The sequence below is a fragment of the Pelodiscus sinensis genome, chromosome 1 (genome assembly GCF_049634645.1).
Source record: "Pelodiscus sinensis isolate JC-2024 chromosome 1, ASM4963464v1, whole genome shotgun sequence".
Classification (NCBI taxonomy): domain Eukaryota; kingdom Metazoa; phylum Chordata; order Testudines; family Trionychidae; genus Pelodiscus; species Pelodiscus sinensis.
This window is the reverse complement of record NC_134711.1, coordinates 134,347,869-134,365,018: the sequence shown is the minus strand read 5'-3', so window position 1 is coordinate 134,365,018 and position 17,150 is coordinate 134,347,869. Positions and strand designations below refer to the sequence as shown.

General features: G+C 49.6%; 1 long non-coding RNA gene across 1 annotated transcript; it reads right to left on the bottom strand.

Annotated features, from left to right (window-relative positions):
* Window positions 1-1,565: 1,565 nt before the first annotated feature.
* Window positions 1,566-15,051, bottom strand: LOC142818991 (uncharacterized). The gene is made up of 3 exons (XR_012896679.1): window positions 14,973-15,051; window positions 14,529-14,617; window positions 1,566-1,941 (listed from the first exon to the last, which is right to left on the bottom strand). It is a non-coding gene; the product is annotated as an uncharacterized LOC142818991 (long non-coding RNA).
* Between the last annotated feature and the right edge of the window lie 2,099 nt (window positions 15,052-17,150).

Sequence of the window (17,150 nt, the reverse complement as noted above, 5' to 3'; positions counted from 1 at the left end):
CGTGTGCCTTGCTGGACCAGCCCACATTAATGTCCGTGAACTGTCCCCAGTGGTCACACACGGCCTGCAGGATCACGGAGAAGTACCTCTTGCGGTTGACGTACCGGGAGGCCTGGTGTTCTGGGGCACGGATGGGGATGTGCGTCCCGTCGATGGCCCCTCCGCAGTTGGGGAAGCCCAGGGTGCCGAAGCCCCGGATGACGGCATCCGGGTCGGCAAGGCAGACCACCCTGCGGAGCAGCACTCGGTTGATGGACCTGACCACCTGTGGAGAGAGACACAGCAAAGCGCGAATCAGTTGGGCGCCCAGGTGGCTGGGAGTGTTCATGCCCTGGCAGTGCCCCGTACCTCACTCCCGGAAGCAACCCCCCCAGGCGGCATGTAGTATGGCCGGGAGAGACTGGTGCGGGGCTCTTTTGCCTCCTCCCTCCCCCTCCTTTTTCCCTGGGGCGGCCCATCCCCTCCTTGCAGCCCCCCTCCCCCCCTGGTCCAGTGGCCAATGAGTGCCGTACCTGCTTGAGCACTGCTCCGACGGTGAATCTCCCCACACCGAACTGGTTCCCAACTGATCGGTAGCTGTCCGGCGTGGAGAGCTTCCAGAGGGCGATGGCCACACGCTTCTGGAGGGGGATGGCGGGCCTCATGTGAGTGTCCCTTCTGCGCAGGGCAGGGGCGAGCCACTCGCAGAGCTCCAGGAAGGTGTCCCTCCTCATCCTGAAATTCTGGGTCCACTGTCGGTCTTCCCAGCACTCCAGGACGATGCGGTCCTACCAGTCGGTGCTGGTGTCCAGACGCCAGATGCGATGGGGCACGCCAGCGTCCAGGCGCCGCCGCGGCTCCTCCACAGCCAGGCAGAGAGGCAGGGGGCTGACGTGCACCAGGTGGTGCCAGGCAGCCTCCAGCCATTGCTGGCAGGCTTGCAGCAGCAAGTCCAGAAAGTGCACCAGAAGGTGCAGGGCGAGCTCTGGCTCCATGTTGCCACCTGCGGAGGCGTCCCCAATGGGAAGCACCGACACAGACAGACACAGAGACCAACACTTTGCTGTCCCTTGGCGAGGTTGGCAAGCAAGCAGAAAAGCTGATAACTGGCTGTCCAGGGGGATCCCTTTAAGCACGAGCCTCAGATAGCCTCAGACAGCAGCCACACAATGCAACTACTGACTTGATGCCCTGCCAGAACTGGTTTCAGGTGCCCTTAAATGCGCCCCTGCGTCCAATCAGTGTGGACACGCTAGTTCAAATTAGCAAAACGCTAATTCGAACTAGTTTTTAGGTCTAGCTGCATTAGTTCGAATTAGCTTAGTTCGAATTAAGTAATTCGAACTAAGTTAGTTTGAATTAGCGCTGTAATGTAGACATACTCTGGGAGGAGAGAACTTCCTGTGGGAGAACTTCCTGTGGGAGAACTTCCAGACAGAGGAGGGTTGAAGTCTCCCTGGCATGCGCCACTGGGGCCTTGTGCCTTATTTCACCTTCACGTCCTTCCACTTTCCCCTCCCTAACCCCCTTTCCTGATGTCAAATAAAAACACATGTGTTGCCAAAAACAAACTCTCTTTATTGACCATAACTGGGGTGGGGGGATGAGGGTGGGAGAGGGGAGGGGGAAACCTGGGAGCAGGGATCTGGAAGGGGGAGGCAAGGGGAGGAAGGGGGAGGAGAAGCTCAGGGTTGGGGATCTTGCCGGCCTACTTGTCTCCCAGCACTGTGGGTGTGGGGGCCTCGGCATCCCCGGGGGGGAGTGGGTAGGGGAGCTCCTGCAAGCTCTCCTGCCACAGCTGGATGTCTTCCTGCACCCAGTGCTCCTGGCTGTGGACCTGCCTTTGCAGTAACCCCAGGTGCTGCCGCTGGTATCCCTCCTGGTTCCAGGTGCACCTGCTGGCCCAGGTGCAGGAGGATGTCCTGGGCGGGGTAGTGCGCCCTGCACTCGCAGCTGGTGCAGCTGTGAAGAAACCAGACAGATGGTCAGTTCTCCCTGGGGACACAGTGGGTGAAGCCCAGGCCCTGTCTGCAAGGTGAGGACAGCAGGTCTCTGCACCATCATGTCCTGCTATGCCCAGGAGTGTGAGTTGGCCTGGGACTGTACCCATGTCCCTGTGTTGTATATAGTGTGGGTGTGGGGGAGTGGGGAGGATGTGGCCAGCCTCTGCATAGAAGGGGCTTCTGGAGGGAGGACAGGGCCGGCCTTAGGGGCCTGATTCAGTCGAATCGGGCCCTATGCCTAAGGGGGCCCCGTGCCCCTGAATCCGGGAGTGCCGGTGATTTACAGAACCAGGGGCCCTATTTCACCGAGTTGGCCCCGGACTCCCCCTGCTGGACCCCCCACGCGTCCTCCCACCCTGCCCCTAGAGCATCGCCCTCAGCCCCTGACTGTCTCTGCCGTGCGCAGCTCCTCCTTGCCGCCTGCTGCTGCCCATGTGCAGTATTGCACGAGGGCGGGGAGGACGCCTGGGCGTGACATGACGTAACAGCCCAGGATTTTAAAACTTGTGGGAAGCATGTTGCGGGGCCTCGCTAGCTTTGGGTTCGGCCTCTGGGGCCTGAGTGCAGACTCTGGCCCTGCAATGTGGAAGGCAGAAGGTAGGGAATGGGCTTGTGCAATGGCGGTGGGGGGAAGGGGCTTGGGTGGGGAGAGGAGAGGAGAGGAAAGGAGAAAGTGGCGGTGGCGGCGGCAGTAGCAACAGCGGTGGGGGGGGAAGGGAAGGGGCTTGGGCTTGGGCTTGGGCTGAGGCGCTGGAGGAAGCGGGAGGAGGAGGGGAGGTGACCGTGGGGAGGTTTGAGTGGGGGCAGAGGTGAGGGGGAGGGGGCTTGGGCAGAGGCAGAAGGGGAGGGCTGGAAGTAGAAGGAGCTTGGGCAGGGGGAGGGGAAGGCACCAAGAGACAGTGGTGCAGGAAAGACAAATGCAAGGGGGCCAAGTGCAGACAATGAGGGCAAGGGCAGGACGGGAGGTGTCAGTGGTGTTGCAAAACAGGCTTCTTCTGACCACGGCCTTTGCGTATAGCCCATCCAGCCACACAAAGCAGCTCACAGAAAATGTAGGCCTCTGTCACACTTTGAGAAAGCATAAATTGTAAGCGCACAATGCAGTTTTCTGTGATGGAATTTGACCTTACAGGCATCTTGGGACTCACAAGCACCAGAAAACAGGGAGGTGAGCATGACTAGATAGCAGCTAGCTGCACTTACAGAAAAGCCTCATTTGACTGTATCTTGACCAGTCTTAGAGGCAAGAGAAAAAGAAAACATAGGGTAATAAAACACAACTGTCTCACACTAACCATGCCCCATCTAGTCCTGTCCACGAGGGGATCAAGCATACATCATGAAAATTCCTATAGGGCAGTATTGTCATACTACCTCATCACTAGCCTATCAGGCCCTGCCAAATGCAGACCCTAGCATGGCATTAGACACCGAGTTTTTATATAAAAGACCCTCTACCCCTTTGTTCAACAGAGGTTCCGTTTATTGAGGACACGTCTCTTTTTTTGTCCGGCTAAAGGATTGATCACCCTGAGGCTCCCTCCCCACCCTTCGAGTCAAATATAGGGGTGCGCGAGTCCTGAGCATGCTCCGAGTTCTAGGGTGTCTTTGTGTTGTTATCATTGCTGGATTTGTAAGTATTACTTAAATTTATTAATTGGTGGTTTAGTTAATAGTTAAGCTGCATTAATTATATCCTATAATCCTGTGAAGTATAAGTCATATTAATTGTATTGTATAGATAGTGTGATTTTGTGCTATGTGATAGAGTTAAGTTTTAACCCAGGTATAAGTGTTAGAAGAAAAACCCAGGAGTTGTCAACTTGTAACAGTAAAAAAAAAAAAAATCAATGACTAACTCCACCAGCTGTCCTAAAGTGACATTGGAGGGATTGGCTGTGGGGTTTTTTATTATCATTTTTTGGCTTTGTTTTTTTGTATTTTTCATTTGTATGCTGCGTTGCCTTAGGCGAATTAGGGATAGTGATTTGATATAAGTGAATTGTAATTAAAGAATTGTAATCAATTGGGTATAATTGTGCCCAAGCTTTTCTATGCTGTAAAAGTATTGAGCAATTGCTAGTTTAAACACCTACTTGTTAATTGTTGGTTTTGATCACTTAATAAAAATCATTTGTTTCACCATCATCCAGTAGTTTTCACTGGGTAGTCGGCTTTAACCCTTGAGGCTCCCATCACATCACTGAACCAAAGTGTAACAAGTGGGAGGGGGGACAGGGTGATGCTGGGAGAGGAGAGGGGAAGGGCTTTGGGGGCTAGAGAGGGAGGTGCTGGGAGAAAGCTTGAAAAAAGAGGTGGGCATGAGAAAGGTGGGGATGGAGCAAGGCATGTGAGAGGGCACAGAGGGTCAGGAGGGGAATGGGGCAGAGAGTGGTGAGGGAGTGGGCATCAGGGGCAGTAAAGGAAGGGGGAGGCACCAGGAGGGTGCAGGGCTAAGGGAAAGTGAAGGTGCCAGGGGATTCTGCGGTGAAGCAGAAGGGCAGACACCTGCAGGGGAGGGACTAGCACCAGAGGAGAGAGGAAGGGCAGGTGTATAGAAGGAGGTGTTAGAAGAGGGGATGAGAAGGGGTAGCTCACATGATCAGAGTGGGGCTACTGTGAACAGGTGAGTGCTAACCAGGAGTTTAGAGAGGGAGTCCTCCAGGTAAAGGAGAAGCAGATACAGGACTCTTGAGGGAAGTGTGTGTTGAGTTTGGGGCTTTCTTGCTGTGTGCTGAGCTTGTGTTTGTGAGTGAGGATTGGTGTGCGTTCTTTTTGTTTTTGTTTGTTTTTTCCCCTGAGTTTGAGAGTGAGGCTTTTTTTTCCACTTTCCCTTTGACCTCTCCCCTCTCTTCCCCCCTTGATGGAGTGTGTGCTGTGATTGGCTGTGATTGGCAGGTGGAAACTGTTGGCTTCTAATTAAAGTTTGAATTCTAGAAGCCTCTCCTGATTGGCTGAGCCTTGATAGGGGGAGGGACTTTCAGGCACTCCAGGGCTTTATAAGTCAGTGGGCAAGCGACCAAGGAGCTTGCGAAGAGGTGAGTGCTAACAGGGAGTTTAGAGAGGGAGGGGGAAGAGCATGAGGTTCTCTTGCCTTTCTTTTTAAATCCCTTCTCCAGGACAGCAGCAATGGATAGTGATGGGTCTGCTGTTGTCACCTGCACAGTGTGTGCCATGTTTGTCTTCCTCCTGGAAGAAAGAACAGATTTCACGAAGTGCAAGCTGGTCAACATTTTGGAAGAGAAAATTAGAGGACTAGAGGCCCAAGTGACGACCCTACGCTCGATCAGAGAGGATGAAGACTTCCTCGATAGAAGGCAGCGTTTAATCCTTCAAGCACGGCAGGCAGAGGAGCCAGAGAGGGCAGTATGGGACCAGAAAGAGAACTGGCAGCATGTAACTTCTAGAAGGGGGAAAAGGCCAGCATGGGAATCCCCCAATGCTATAGAGGTAAGTAATCGCTTTCAGGCTCTCTCCACAGGCTCTACAGTGATGAAAGCTTTGGAAGGGACTTCAAAAGGAAGAAACCGGAAGGGAACACCATCTACTGGAAGGCATGGGATGTGTAGTCCTAGGGATGGGGGTTCCACGGCCACCATCCCCAAAAGAAAACAACGGGTGGTGGTGGTAGGGAACTCCCTCCTAAGAGGGACTGAGCCATCCCTCTGCCGTCTGGACCTGGAATCTTGAGAGGTGTGCTGCTTACTGGGAGCTTGCATTCAGAATGTGACTGAGAGGCTTACCAAACTGATCAAACCTTTGGATCTCTACCCCTTCCTGCTTCTCCACGTAGGCACAAATGATACAGCCAAGAATGACCTTGAGCTGGTTACTACAGATTATGTAGTGCTGGGAAGAAAGATTCAAGAATTCGGAGCGCAAGTGGTATTCTTGTCCATCCTCCCTGTTGAAGGGAAAGGACTGAGCAGGGATCGTCAAATTGAGGACGTAAATGCGGGGTTGCGCAGGTGGTGTCGCAGAGAGGGCTTCTTCGACCATGGGACTCTGTTCTGGGCACAAGGATTGTTAGGAAGAGATGGGATGCACCTAATGAAGAGAGGAAGGAGCATATTTGTGTGCAGGCTTGCAAACCTAGTGAGGAGGGCTTTAAACTAGGTTCATCAGGGGACGGTGACCAAAACCCTGAGGGGAGTGGGAAAGTCGGATACCGGGAAGAAATGCAGAGAGGAATGAGCAAGAAAGGAGGACCCCTGTTTCGAATGGAAAAGATAAGGTGCTCAACTGGTTACCTAAGGTGTTTGTACACTAACGCGAGAAACCTGGGCAACAAACAGGAAGAACTGGAGGCCCAGGCCCAGTCCAAGAAATATGATTTGATTGGGATAACAGACACTTGGTGGGATGACTCGCATGACTGGAACACTGTCATGGAAGGGTATAGACTGTTCAGGAAGAACAGGCAGGGGAGAAAAGGAGGAGGAGTTGCGCTATATGTAAGAGAGCACTACAATGGCTCTGAACTCCAGTATAAAGAGGGAGAAAAACCTGTTGAGAGTCTATGGGTTAAGATTAAAGGCACAAACAACAGCAGCGATGTAGTGGTTGGTGTCTGCTACAGGCCACCGAATCAAGTGGATGATGTGGATGAGGCTTTCTTCAGACAACTGAGAGAAGCCTCCAGATCGCAGGCCCTGGTTCTCGTGGGGGACTTTAATCACCCTGGGTACGTCTACACTACAGCGCTAGTTCGAACTAACTTAGTTCGAATTAGTTAATTCGAACTAAGCTAGTTCGAACTAACGCATCTAGAACTAAAAACTAGTTCGAACTAGCGTTTTGCTAGTTCGAACTAGCAAGTCCACATTGAGTGGACTCTGAACAGGGCTTAAGGATGGCCGGAAGCAGTGCCGGCAGGGCATAAAAGGAGGACTTAGAGCATGGAGATGCTGTCTCAGGCTAGCCGAGGGCTGCGCTTAAAGGGTCCCGACCCCCACCCCGGACACACAGTTCTAAGGGGTGCCCCGCTTGCAAAGCAGTCCTGGCTTGGAGTGCCCTGAGTGCCCACACTGGGCACATCACACCACTCGGCCATCAGCCCGGCTACACTTGCCGCAGGCTGCCATCTGGGGAGAGGGAGTAATTGGGGGGCTGCAGGAGAGCTTCCACCCCCAGAAGCCCACAGAGCCAGCCCAGTCCTCCCCATCGGGGGCTCGTACCCCATTCCTCCCTCACCTCCTTCCACTTACCCTTCCCTAGCCCCCCTTCTTATTGATGTACAAAAGAAAAATAACGTTTCTTCCAACATTGACTCTGTCTTTATTGAAAAAAACTGGGGGAGACTGGGAAAAGGAGGTGGGAGAGGGGAAGAGAAAGGCTGGGAGAGCGGAGGGCAACTAACATGATCAGGGGTTGGGAACAGGTCCCAGATGAAGAAAGGCTACAGAGACTGGGACTGTTCAGCTTAGAAAAGAGGAGACGGAGGGGGGACAGGATAGAGGTCTCTAAAAGCAGGGGTTGGGTGGAGAGGGTGCATTCAGAAAAGTTCTTCCTGAGTTCCCCTAAAGAAGGACTAGAGGACACCAAAGGAAAGGAATGGGTAGCAGGCTTCAAACTAGTAAGAGAAAGTTGTTCTTGACAAAGCAAATAGTTAAACTGTGGAACTCCTTGCTGCAGGAGGCTGTGAAGGCTAGAACTAGAACAGAGTTTAAAGGGAAGTGAGATAAAGTCATGGAGGTTGGGTCTATGGAGTCCTATTAGCCAGAGGGTAGGAATGGTGTCCCTGCCCAAAGTTTGTGGAAGGCTGGAGAGGGATGGCACGAGACAAATGGCTTGGTCATTGTCTTCGGTCCATCCCCTCCAGGGTCCCTAGGGTTGGCCGCTGTTGGCAGACAGGCTACTGGGCTAGATGGACCTTTGGTCTGACCCAGGACGGCCATTGTAAGCTCAGGGCTCAGTGTCGGGGGTCTCAGTGGACCCCCTTGATTTTCATGCACACCTGCTCCTGGGTGGCCAGGCTGGCAGCTCTCCTGCCCTAGACGGCCACTTTCCTGTGTCTAGTGCGGACATCGTGGACGAGGTCCACGATGTCCGCACTAGCCCAGGAAGGTGCCCGCCTCTTGCGGTCCAGGGCAAGCTCCCGGGAGCCGCCAGCCTGGTCCCGGCAAGAGGGGGTGGGCTGGGGGGCATCGGGTGGGTGGCTCTGTGCCATGCCAGGTGCAGGGTCTGCTAGCTGGGTGCTGGCAGGCTTGCACCTGGCATGGGCACCGTAGCCAGCCCGTGCCCCTTTAAGGGGTCCGGGGCCGGGAGGGGGGCATAGAGTTTCCCTGGTGTTGGCCAGAGTGGCCACCAGGGAAACCTGGGGAGGGCTAGCCTCCCACTAGTTCGAACTAAAGGGCTACACAGCCCTTAGTTCGAACTAGCTAGTTCGAACTAGGCGTTAGTCCTCGTAAAATGAGGTTTACCTAGTTCGAGCTAAGCGCTCCGCTAGTTCGATTCAAATTCGAACTAGCGGAGCGCTAGTGTAGCACCTATTAAAGTTAGTTCGAACTAACGTCCGTTAGTTCGAACTAACTTTGTAGTGTAGACATACCCCATGACATCTGTTGGGAAACCAATATGGCAGTTCACAGGCAATCCAGGAAGTTTTTGGAGAATGCTGAGGATAACTTCTTCATACAAGTGCTGAGCGATCCGACCAGATGCCGTGCACAGCTTTACCTTCTGCTCACAAACAGGGAGGAACTAACAGGGGAAGTGGAGCTGGGTGACAACCTGGGAAGCAGAGATCATGAGATGGTAGATTTCAGGATCCTGACCAAAGGAAGAAAAGAGACTAGTAAAATAAACACCTTGGACTTCAAAAAAGCAGATTTTCACTCTTTCAGAGACCTGATGGGCAGAGTCCCCTGGGATGCTAACATGAAGGGGAAAGGATTCCAGGACAGCTGGCAGTATTTTAAAGAAGCCTTATTGAAGGCACATAAAGAAACCATCCCAATGCGTAGCAAGAGAGGCAAACATGGTAGGAGACCGGACTGGCTTACAGGGGAAATCCTTGGTGAACTTAAGCACAAAAAGGAAGCTTACAAAAAGTGGAAACTTGGACAAATGACCAGGGAGGAGTTTAAAGGTATAGCTCGAGAATGCCGGGGGGTTATCAGGAAGGCGAAAGCGCAAATGGAATTGCGACTGGCTAAGGATGTGAAGGATAATAAGAAAGGTTTCTACAGGCATGCTAACAAGAAGAAGGTGATCAGAGAGGGTGTGGATGAAGGAGGTAACCTAGTGACAGATGTTGTGGGGAAAGCTGAAGTACTCAATGCTTTCTTTGCCTCTGTATTCACGGACAAGGTTGGCTCCAGGACTTGTGCGCTATGTGACGCAAGATGGGATGAAGATGGACAGCCCTTGGTGGGTAAAGAACAGGTTAGGAATTATTTAGAAAAGCTAAACATGCACAAAACCATGGGTCCGGACGTAATGCATCCAAGGGTAATGCGGGAGTTGGCAAATGTCATTGAGGAGCCTTTGGCTATTATCTTTGAAAAGTCGTGGAGATCGGGAGAAATTCTGGATGACTGGAAAAAGGCAAATGTAGTGCCCATCTTCAAAAAAGGGAAGAAGGATGATCCAGGGAACTATAGGCCGGTCAGTCTTACCTCGGTTCCTGGAAAAATCATGGAAGGTATCCTTAAGGAATCCATATTGAGGCACTTGGACGAGAGGAAAGTGATTAGGAATAGTCAGCATGGATTCACAAAGGGCAAGTCGTGCCTGACCAATCTGATTAGCTTCTATGATGAGGTAACTGGCTCTGTGGACGTGGGAAAGTCAGTGGATGTGATATACCTTGACTTTAGCAAGGCTTTCGATACAGTCTCCCACAATATTCTTGCCAGCAAGTTAAAGGAATGTGGATTGTATAAATGGACGGTAAGATGGATAGAAAGATGGCTAGAAGGCTGGGCCCAGTGAGTAGTGATCAATGGCTCGATGTCAGGATGGCGGTCGGTTTCTAGCAAGGTTCGGTTCTAGGACCGGTTTTGTTCAATATCTTTATTAATGACCTGGATGAGGGGATGGATTGCACCCTCAGCAAGTTTGTGGATAACACTAAGCTAAGGGGAGATGTAGATACGCTTGAGGGCAGAGATAGGGTCCAGAGTGACTTAGACAAATTGGAGGATTGGGCCACAAGAAATCTGATGAGGTTCAACAAGGACAAGTTCAGAGTCCTGCACTTGGGACGGAAGAATCCCAAGCATAGTTACAAGCTGGGGACCAACCAGTTAAGTAGTAGATCTGCAGAAAAGGACCTGGGGGTTACAGTGGATGAGAAGCTGGATATGAGTCAACAGGGTGCCCTTGTAGCCAAGAAGGCTAATGGCATATTAGGTTGCATTAAGAGGAGCATTGCCAGCAGATCCAGAGATGTCATTATTCCTCTTTATTTAGCTCTGGTGAGGCCGCATCTGGAGTATTGTGTCCAGTTCTGGGCCCCCCACTACAAAAAGGATGTGGACGCATTGGAGAGGGTCCAGCGGAGGGCAACCAAAATGTCTAGGGGGCTGGAGCATGTGATTTATGAGGAGAGGCTGAGGGAGTTGGGTCTGTTTAGTCTACAGAAGCGAAGAGTGAGGGGGGATTTGACAGCAGCCTTCAACTTCATGAAGGGAGGTTCCAAAGAGGATGGAGAGAGGCTGTTCTCAGTAGTGACAGATGGCAGAACAAGGAGCAATGGTGGGAGAGGACCATGTTGGATATTAGGAAAAACTATTTCACTAGGAGGGTGGTGAAACACTGGAATCGGTTACCTAGGGAAGTAGTGGAGTCTCCATCCCTAGAGGTGTTTAAGTCTCAGCTTGACAAAGCCCTAGCCTGATTGATTTAGTTGGGATTGGTCCTTCGTAGAGCAGGGGGCTGGACTTGATGACCTTCTGAGGTCTCTTCCAGCTCTATGATTCTATGATACTGGAGGAGTGGGTACAGGGGGGAGAGAAAGGCTGGTGGAGGGGGGCAGGTCGCAGGAGGGCTGAGGTCAGTGAGGAGTCAGGACAGCAGAGGAGGATGAGGAGTTGGGGGGCAGCAGGCACCAGGGGAGATGATGGAGCAAGGAGAGGAGACATGGCAGCAGAGAGAAAAGATAAAGGTTTATAAAATATTTATTAATAACTTGGTATGCTGCCCACGGCCAGTTTGTTTGTGCCTTGCAGTGCAGTTTGGGTTTATGTGGGGATCAACACGTGGTCGGTGAATGGGAGCCGAAACAAAAAAATAGTCAGTGTAATAATCTTCTGTTGATGTGTTTTAGTAGTTAAATTCTTGGATTGTCATTGCTCATGAAAAGTGCTGTCACATGGATAGAAATCGGGTAAATATTGCATTTCATTAATATCAGCAGAATTGACTTAAATGGGGCCTGTGTGTTGTGTAGTCTTGCCTTAATCTTTGTATTCATGTCTGTCAGTGTGAGAGAAGCTATTTGTATATATTTGCTTACATATGCAACCACACTTAAGTTGAGGCCCTCGGCATGTTCTGTAAGTATCAGTGTGGCCCCTGGGGCTTCCAAACTTGAGTTGCCTTAGGTCATCACTGATAGATGTCTGTCTAACCTTGTCTTAAATATCTCCAGTGATGGAGATTCTGCAATCTCACTAGGCATTTTATTCCAGTGTTTAACCACCGTGACAGGCAGGAAGTTTTTCCTAATGTCCAACCTAAACCTCCCTTGCTTCAATTTAAGCCCATTGCTTCTCATCCTAACCTCAGAGGCCAAGCAGAACAATTTTTCTTCCTCCTCCTTATGGGTATGTCTACAGTACAAAGTTAATTCGAACTATCAGCCGTTAGTTCGAATTAACTTTCACAGGGTATGTCTATACTACCCCCCTAGTTCGAACTAGGGGGGCGTAATGTAGTCATACGGAGTTGCAAATGAAGCCCGGGATTTGAATTTCCCGGGCTTCATTTGCATAAAGCCGGCCGACACCATTTTTAAATGCCGGCTAGGTCGGACCCCGTGCTGTGCGGCTACACGCGGCACGGACTAGCTAGTTCGGATTAGACTTCCTAATCCAAACTAGCTGTACACCTCGTTCCTTACAGCTAGTTCAAATTAGTTTTTGGGTCTAGATGCACTAATTTGAATTAGCTTAGTTCGAATTAACTAATTTGAATTAAGTTAGTTCGAATTAGTACTGTAGTGTAAACATACCCTATGATACTCTTTTAGATACTTGAAAGCTGCTCTCATGTCCCTTTTCGGTCTTCTCTTTTCCAAGGTAAAAAAGGCCAATTTCTTCAGCCTTGCCTCATATCTCATGTTCTGTTCTCTAGACCTTTCATCATTTGTGTTGATCTTCTCTGGACTTTCTCCAGTTTCTCCACGTTTCCTGAAATGTGGTGCTCAGGACTGGACATGATACTCCAGCTGGAGCCTAATGTAGATGGCTCATTTCCTGCCTAGGGGACGTGAGACTGGGTGGGTTAATTTCCAATCCTCCTGTTTATTGTTTTCCTAAGCCAGGAGAGCACGGTAGTTCTGATGGGGGCTCTGCAGGAAGGCAGCCCGCACTGCCCCCTTCCTGAAACCTTGTGCAGGTGTTTAACAGCTGTCCAGCCTACCCTAGAGGTGACTGCATTTCAGCATGCCTGAAGCAACACGGCACCAGCAATCGACAGGAGAATGGCTCCCGGGCATGGCTTTCTCATGACTGCTTCAGTCCCATTGATGGTCCTCAGCCTCTTTCCTTCCACTCCCCTGCTTTGCAATGGGGCTGTAGACTCTGGGGGAGAGGGGTGGAGGCAGGCAGAGGTGTCTCCCTGCTGCAGATGTAGACACGTCTCGGTATTAATCATTCTCTCATTGAAGTTTTTAGCTTTGTACTGAGTCCTTTAACATGGAAACTTTGTATTACGTCTTGGTAGAATAGTCCCTAGGACAAGTGAGGCAAAGACTGTCCCTGTGGGGTGAATGAGATGGGAATGGATAAGGCAGAAGGTGAGCACCTGTGGGCAGTTGCAAAGGTTGGAGAGGGGATGAAAGCCAGATCCAAGATCAATGAGCCCTGGGAAGTGGGCCCATTGAAAGGAGACTGGACCTGTGGATGCCTTGGGGTTCAGCAGCAAGAGCCTGCTTTGGGAAGCCGCCTCTTTGGAGGTGAATGTGGCGGCACTGAGACACCACCCAGAAGCTGGCACCACAGACACTAACTGCGGAGTCATGGGATGGCTTTCAGAGATCAGGCACATGAATAAGATGATAGATCTGCAGGAGGTGGGGCAGTGGCGTAGTGAGGGGGCCGGAGGGGTCAGTTGCCCCTGGGAGAAAAATAATATAAAATTTAGTTAAAAATAGATGTCACATGTTTTTAAAAGGAATACCATATCTCCTGCCTTTTGTCTATTTTTGTCTCTTTAGGCCTCCAGTTAAAATTTTCAAAAGCACTCGAGTGACTAAAGTCATTTTTGAAAATTGGACTTGGAAATCTAAGCTCAGATTTTCAAAGGTAATTAAGATCCTGAAGAGACAGTTGCCAACTTGGATCGTCAAAGATATCTATCTGTTCTTTACACACCTTTGAAAATCTGGTCATAAGTGTCCTAGTCAGTTCTGAACACGAGATGTAGGAGCCCAGTCCTAATTCCTTCAGGCTTTTTTTTTTTTTTTTTTTTTTGAATTTGAACATAGTCAATAAATGCATGGATCAAAATTGTAGGTGCTTTGTGACTATGATGACTTGAGAGTGGAAAGATTTCATATTGTCATGTATGATTCCTGGTAACCCATCTCAAATATGAAAAACTAGGTTGATACCTGTTCATATCAGGAGCTGTTGAATTCAGTTTACCATTTGCAGTATCTCATTAGGATGCTTAGTGGAGAAGATTTTTTTTTAATTTATACTGTGGGCAAATTGATTTATGTTAATCTATGTAGTTAATTACCAGTGATGCTTAGCAAATAACTCTGCAAGGTTGCCTATTGTTCACCTAAAGACACTTTTTATCTCAGATCTGCTTGATGCATTATCAGGGGACGCTTTAAGTCATCAGACAGTTCTCTAGTCTCATCTGGATCACCCTGAATATGGACATTGGACTATGGCCAATGGAATAATTCAGTAAGAAATCTGCATCTACACGGCTCGTCATTTCTACTATGAATCTGATCTCAGAACTGTACTGATGTCTGCCTGCATACTGGTCTCTCTTAAGCAATACTCTTATTTTTTCATAAATTGTACGTGAGTTGGTAAGAATTGGCAGTCAGCATGTACTTGGGGTAAGCTCTGAAATATTTGTTAACCTGGGGGGCAGTGTGTCCAATCCTTTGGGATTGAGAGAACTATCTTATAGGATGAATACGATTTCCCGTTATCCTCATCATATTTGACTTGTGTGTCTGAGTAGAGGCTTTAAGGAAACTGTGTTGGCTTTTACAGGAGTTTTTTCTCCCACCAACCTCCCACTGTGAGGACAGCGCTGAATCTAATTTTAATGTCCTTTTTTATGTAGTTAGAACCTTCCCTCATGGTATGAATCAGACCTCAGTGTCCTCTCAGAGTGAGGCAGGCTTCCTACCTGTTTCGTAGTAGTCATAGATGTGCACCAAAGCAGGTTTGATATCAGAAACAGGAAAGTTTTGCTCAACTGATTGCTTCCCGAGACATCTGGAAATGGGATGGAAACAGGCATCAGACTTGGCTTCATTTAATATCCACTTCATCACATCATTCTGAACAGAGATTTCTAAATCCTTTTTGTGATGGACCTCTACCCCCATCCTTTATGAAATGGACGTATGGACACAAATATATGTAACTCAAAGATGCTTTGGATAAAATATCTCAGATTACCTATCCATCTCAATATCATAACCCGGTGGATCTGGATATCTTATTTTGGTGAAAGTTTGGCTTGGGTGTTAAGTTATATATATGGAGTGTGGAATGCTTTATGGATTTAAATGTGCAAAAGTTTTTGGGTTTTCCCAATGCTGGGATGCCTCAGTGTCTGGGTAATCACCTGTAAACAGCCTCTTCTGTCCTTTGAGTCCAAGCAGTGGTTGGAAGTCACGTGACCACTTCAACTGGTAGGATCCAACCAAGTAACTTTCCATGTAAGGGTGGAATGTAGCCATAGAATTCCTGCCCAAAGTGGAACCTATACAACAATAGGAAACTGTTGCTTGGTCTTTGGCTGGCATAGAATATGCAAAGCGATAACTAAAGACCCCAGGTAAAAGGGGACTTCCCTGGTTTGGAGGCTTAGCTGGAATGAGAACAACTTGAGGGTGAGTTTGCACGAGATTTTTATGACTGTCTGGGAGAGGTAACTGCTGAGCTAGTGCGCTCTCAGTGCCTTTCTAATGTAGACACCATGAAAGTTGCAGCTCTGGGGACTGATTTACTGCATAGTAACTTGCCAGAGTAGACTTGTTTAATAGTTTGAAGCAGAACTTGTGCAGAGATTAACACGTCTCCTTGGATTTGGTGAATTTACTGTGTGAGCTTGCTCTGCTTGTGGGCACAGTGCCTGTGTTTGAATTAGGGCCCACACTCCAACATGGCTGAAGCACACAACTCCGCCTCTGGGCTTTTCCTTCACCCCCTCTTCCCTTCCACTGGGGGAACATCAGGTAAGTACAGTGCCATGCAGGAACACAAAGGGGGGGAGGGGAGGAGGAGGAGGTTGTACAAAAAAAACCCTGTCCACGCAACTTTTTGCGCAAAAATCCTTTTTGAAAAAGAAACGGCAGAAAATATGTTAATGATGTCCCTCTTTAGCATAGTTTCTTCCAAAAAACCTTGTACTGTAGACAAAGCCTTACATATCCATTGTTCCAAGTTTCAGTTCTTCCTAGACATGGGTATTGCTGACAATTTCACTTCTGATTTCTGGTTCACTTCCTCTTGCCCCCAGCTTTTGCTTGGAACTCACACAAAGACTCATGCAGGCAGAAGCTGTTTTTCAATTCAAATCTCTCACTTTCTTCCCATTGCCTCTCCTGGCTCCCTGCCAACACTTCCTGAAGACCCACTGCCTCCGGGTTTAACCCTTTACAGCAGAACCAGCCCGAGGCATTCTTGTGCCCCAGGCCCCAGGCACACGGCGCTGCTCCGGGCATGAGGCACATGTGTGGCCCCGCCCCTGCCCGGCCCAGAAGTACCGCGCGTTGCTCCTTACAATCGAGCATCCTGGGCTATTGCGCGGTTAGCCTGTAGCTTGGGCCGGCTCTGCTTTACAGGCAATTTAGTTAACTGAATGACTGAGATGTCTAAAAATGGTAGAACTATCATGCTGTGTGCAAATGAAAACTCCTGCTTTCTGGAACCTTGCCTGCCTGCACGAAGGGATTTTCCATAGAATCTGCTGCTGTAGTGGATCGAGTTGTCATGGATAGAGATCTTGTTGTTGTTATAATAACTCAGTTAGTTCATTAGGGGTCAGACCACCCGGTTTTGATTGGTTCTGGTTCGTTCTGTGTTATGGAAGAAATGGGAAGCTTGCAACTGCTTCAGCTCTCTGTGTTTCAAGCATTTTCTTTATAAACTCCATAACTTCAGACAATATACAGGTGCAAGGGGTTTCCCTGACTTTTCCACACCCAGGAGCACCAAGGGATACCCTCACCCATGCCACCACAGTAAAGGTTGTCCTGGCGATTCCCCTGCCCCACTGCACCTATGGTTTTCCTTGGTGAACTCACCATTGTGGAGGTCCTCTATATTATGTACACTTGCTCTAGGACAGTCAGGCACGGCTAGGTGTGTGGACAGGGCAAGTGTTTCAAAGGGGTCGAGGCAGAGCTGTGTCTAGTGTTAACAATGGACTTTCTGTAACACATTGAAGTTTGGGCTTGATAGATCTAGCCTTGCAATGCCGGTCTCAGGAAGTTCTAGCTCCTGCAGCGCATCTCACATGGGCAGGGAAGTACCGAAGAAAGACTAGAGAGGAGTTTTTGTGAGACGTCCTCAGCCACATGGATGCTGAACACAAGGAATTGGAGGAGTGGAGGGACTCTGACAGGACAGAGCACCAGGAGAGCATGCAGCAGCTCCTAAGCATTATGGAGAGGAACATGAACATGCTGGAGGTGCTGCTAGCACTGCATCTAGAGCAGCTATGGGACCAGCCCCCCTGCAGCCAGTGTTCTAAAACATTTTCCAATACACGCCCCCCATCTCTGTCAACACAATTTGG